Source organism: Tursiops truncatus, chromosome 1 (genome assembly GCF_011762595.2).
Source record: "Tursiops truncatus isolate mTurTru1 chromosome 1, mTurTru1.mat.Y, whole genome shotgun sequence".
In the NCBI taxonomy this organism is placed as follows: domain Eukaryota; kingdom Metazoa; phylum Chordata; class Mammalia; order Artiodactyla; family Delphinidae; genus Tursiops; species Tursiops truncatus.
Genome location: NC_047034.1, coordinates 19,412,550 through 19,417,426, shown reverse-complemented (window position 1 = coordinate 19,417,426; position 4,877 = coordinate 19,412,550). Strand labels below are relative to the sequence as shown.

General features: G+C 42.3%; 1 pseudogene; it reads left to right on the top strand.

Moving 5' to 3' along the window:
- Nucleotides 1-470: 470 nt before the first annotated feature.
- On the top strand, nucleotides 471-1,415 carry LOC141276558 (solute carrier family 35 member E3-like; annotated as a pseudogene).
- Nucleotides 1,416-4,877: the final 3,462 nt, after the last annotated feature.

Here is a 4,877-nt window from a genome sequence, read left to right as displayed (position 1 = left end):
TAGGACTGGAGATGCCTGAGTTTTATGTCTCTCAGGAAGGAGGCCAGGACTCCATTCTGTTAGATCATATGTCTTTCAGAGCTTAGGAGTCTCCTCAGGAATTTTAGCACACCTTTTACATCAACAATTGTATCAAAGAGAAGGGTCGAACGAGGTCCCCTTGAAAGGAAGCAGAGTAATAGTTTACCAGGTAGAATCAACCGTATCCTGCCAAATTACTCCCTCCTTAAGCACTAGCCTGGGACACTCATGCTGCTTCCCGAAGGGCCTGTGCATGGGCAAAGCAAAGAGATGCCCAGGTAAAGTGATCTGAAATTCCAAACCCTTGGAAACTAAAATACCTACCCTTTCCTACCATAAGGCCTGAATTTCTTACCAATCATAAAGTTTAGCCTCTTAGGGTCCGTGGTTGGAGTGGGTGGTGCTTGTGCAGATGCGTGCTGCAGGGATGGCTCGTCGCCTGGGAGCAGATGCGTGCTCCTCTCCAGGGCCGGGCAACAGGCACGTTTCTGCTGGGCTGCTCCTCAGACCAATGGTGTCCATCTGCATCTTGTTTCTCGGCCAAAGGACCCCCAACGCGAGCTCGACCCTTGGACATCCTGTGGCCACCTGACTGGGCCTTACTTCCGTCAGGAGCTGGACATCTTCACCTCCAAAATTCTGCAAGTCCTTCTTCCTGGCGGTCACTTCTATGGCTTCCTGGTCCTCAGCACTTCTCTCTGCCAAACAGCACCATCCGTGCCTGTCCGAGGACCCAGGCGTGGCCACCATGGCAGGTGGTTGTCACAGCCATCCAAACCTTCTGCCACAAGAAGCACCTCACCAAAATACAACTCAACTGCTGCGTCCTGTCACTTTAGGTGCAATCCCAAATTCCTATTCTGATATGAAGTTTAATGTCCTTGGAATGCTGTTTGAGGCCCTGGGTGTTTAGCTGCATCACTTTATCCAGTGTGGGTAGGAGCCAAACATCATGTGTTGGGTGTAAACACCACGCAAGTGCAGGGCTACTAGGCGCTGGTGTCTTCTGCTGCGTTGTCGGTGGCTGCGCCCTTCTTTGAGTCAGTGTGTGTGGAGGAGAACACTGTGGTCTCTGGTCAGTTTCTGCTTTGTTTGTGGGGCTGCTACCTGGAATCATAGCTGTCAGGGTGGACTTATCAATTTACTGGATCAGTGAGTACACTTTAACGGTCACCCATGACATAACTGGGCACTTCAAGTTCTGACTTGCTTCATTTGGAGGATGTTTTATTTGAACATCTACTGTCAACTAATCAGGGTCTTGGCATGTTATGCAACTATTTGGTATTCTTGCCTCTGCCCATTTTAAACTCAGTAAATAGGAAGGAAGTATAAATTGGTACAAGGTACTCAACTGGGTTTTTGTGGGAAAAAAATTCACCCCAAAAAGATAAAAAAAAATTTAAGTATGCCAACTAGATTCAAAGAAGCAAGAAAAAAAATTCCATTGCAAAATTTATTGGAGGGTAGTCTGCAAGATGTTAAGACAAGGGAAATTTTATTTATAAGTGTGACCCTTGTTTTTAGAGTCTTTCTTTTTTACTTAATGACTTAAAATAAAAATGGCTTAGACTTTTTTTCAAATAGGATTTTATGAAGTACAAACACCCATGTGTTACCTTACATTCACATATTCACTTACCCTAACACAAGGTCTCATCAGTTCCTCCCTGGTGTCAGACCCTATTCTGGGCACAGGAATGAGTTAGACCCAGACCTGGGCCTGGAGATTTACTGGACCAGCAAGCCCAAGGGTCTGACTCTGACACTTGAGGCCTCCTACCACCTGCTGTTTCCCACAGCTGGCCTCACGGTGGCCAGTTTTGAACTTTGGTAGCCACATAATACACCCTGCTCACACATCTTCCCCTGGACTTTCCCTGACCTTTCTCTGTCCACACAGTCCAAATTTCCACATCTCAAGATTGAGCCTACAGGCAGTGTGGATCTTTGGAGACCTTCTGAACTGAAAATCTGGAGGCCTGGATTTGCCACTGCCTCTCTTCCTCTAGTCTGAATGACGAATAGCTTGAGAAGTCTGAATACTGGTCATCAATTGTGTTCTGACCTGCTCCAGGCCCCTGCAATGTGATGCTGCCGGTTATCTCATCAGGAGCAGAATTTACATCTCCACCCCTGACCGCCTATTGGCCATGTGACTTGCGTGGCAAATGGGATATTAGCAAGTGTTACACAAGCAGAGGTTTGAGGAACATTTGCTGTTTGGGGTTTGCCCTCTTGCTGCTGTTGAAACCTTGAGAAGACCATGCAGGTGAGACCAGCTAGCCTACTGACCATGTAGCAAAGCTAACTGACAGAGTGAACAAATCCTTTCTGTTTTTTGGTCCTTGGTTTTTGGTTAGACTGGAGACTGAAAATAACTGTAGTATTTAGAGTAAGAGTTTGGGAGTCAAACAGACCTGGAGTCAAATCCCAGGTACTTTCCCTAGATGAGCAGCACAGGCAAAGTTGCTTCATTTCTCTCAATCTGAGTTTCCATAACCATAAAATAAGGGCAAAAATAATAACTTTTTTGGGCTATTGTGAGGATTACATGAAATGTTGTAAATAAGATCCCCAAGTCAGTACCTGGTTCTTACTAAGAACTTAATGGAGTATTGATTACTATCATAATTATTATTTCTACCACTACCATTGTATACTTGCAGTCTCATCCCACCACCATCCTCTCATTCAAGAAAGTCTTTCCTGACTCCATCTCCCATACTCCTCCCCCCAGCCTCACCCCACAAGCCCTTGGCAGCCTCTCATAATACCTTAACTCTCAACTCATATCTAGTTCACCAGCTATGATTTTTCACACTTTTAATCTTGGAATAATTTTAAATTCACAGAAGAGTTGTAAAGATAGTAGAGTGTCCATATACCCTTAACATCTTACATAACCCTAGTACACTTACCAAAACTAAGAAATGATCATTAGAACAGTGTTACTAACTAAAATGCAGACTACTTGCATTTCCCTGGTTTTCCCACAAGCATCATTTTTCTGTTCTGGGATTCAATCCAGGATAACATGTTGCATTCAATCATCATGCACCCTTAGCCTCCGTCAATATGTGACAATTTCTGGCTTACCTTGTTTTCTGTGACCTAAACAGTTTTGAAGAGTACTGGTCAGGCATTTTATAGCATGTCTCTCAATTTGGGTTTGTGTGATGCTTTTCTCATGGGTAGACTGAGGTTAGGGGTTTTTAAAAAGCCGCCACAGAAGAGAAGCACCATTCTCTTTACATCACATTAAGGGTGCTTGATATGCACATGACTTATCCCTAATGGTGTTAACCTTTATCATCTAGCCAAGCTAGTTTTTGCCAAATTTCCCCACTGTGAGTTTACCCCCTGCTCCTTCTAAATTTTCTGTCTGGAAGCAACTCACTCAGCACAGCCCATAATCAAGAGGTGGGGATTTAAGTTCCACCTCCTTCATGGTGGAATAGCTATACAAATTATCTGGGATTCTTCTGTATGGGAGATTTATCTCCTCTCCCCAATTATTTATTTATTCAATCATTTGTTTATATCAGTGTGGACTTATGGATATTTTTTACTTTGCGTTATAATCTAATACTATATTTTTTATTTTGTTCCTCAAATTGTCCTAGCCTTGGTTAATGGGAGCACTTTAAGTTGGCTTCAGTGTTGCTTTGACATAGCCCCATCATTTATATTTTTGAGCACTTCTTTACATTATGGCATTTCAAGTTGCTCTAGGCTCATCTTATATTTTTTCCTGCCCTAGTCCTACAATCAGCCATTTTTCCAAGGAATCTTGTTTCTGTTTACAAGAGAATGATATTAAAAATAAAGATCAGGTTGCTGGGTATGTTCATTGCTACTGGGGTTCATTGCATCTGGGCCCTTTCAGCAGAGAGAACAAAGAAATATATGTGTGTGTGTGTGTGTGTGTGTGTGTGTGTGTGTGTGTGTATATGTACACTAACCAATATTTATACACACATTTTAAATATTTCTGTGTGTGTGTGTGTGTGTGTGTGTATCTCTATAGCTAGCTAGGTAGATAGACAGATAGATATGAAATCATAAGTTCATGCTGATTCTTTGACTGTAATCCAGCAGCCCAGGATTCACTGTAGACTTCCTTCATTTTTTATTTGTGACTTCTTTCTTTGACAGCGAGAGTCCTGATTCCCATTATCTATAGTTTACTTACTTATTTGTTCAATTTTAGTGTAAGTGAAAAGTGGTTTCAGAGTTCAGCAACCATTTTTAAATTTTTGTGTTTACTTTCTTATTTCTTGATCTTTATTTTATGTAGTAATCTGTTCTTGTTTCAAGGATGCAATATGCTTTTTCATGTTCTCAGGCCATTAGTTATAATTTTCTGAGGTTTTCCTTCTCTTTTATCCTTTTTATTCTTTCTCTCTGTATTTGTGTGTGCATGTGTTTGTGTTGTGTGTGTTGTATTTTTGTATTGTATGTATATTGTATGTGTTGGTTTACATGTTGAAGAACTTCTCAAGTGTCTTGTAAACCTTTGTTGCCTATGCATATTTAAGAGTGGGACGCTATATGATGGCCGTTGTCAGCCTGTGTACGGGGTGGCGCCACAGACCGTGAAGCGGCTAAGCACTGAATCTTGGCAGACCAGCCCTGGGAGAGGACTAACTAAGCAGTGACAGCCCAGAGGGCCTGGGATGTGGTCCAGGTTGGGTAGCGATGGCCATGGAAAACAGTATGGAGGTTCCTTAAAAAACTAAAAGTGGAGCTACCATAGGATCCAGCAATTCCACTCCTGGATATATTTTCAGAAAAAAATAAAAATAATTTGAAAAGATACATGCATCTCAATGTTCATAAGAGCGCTATTTATA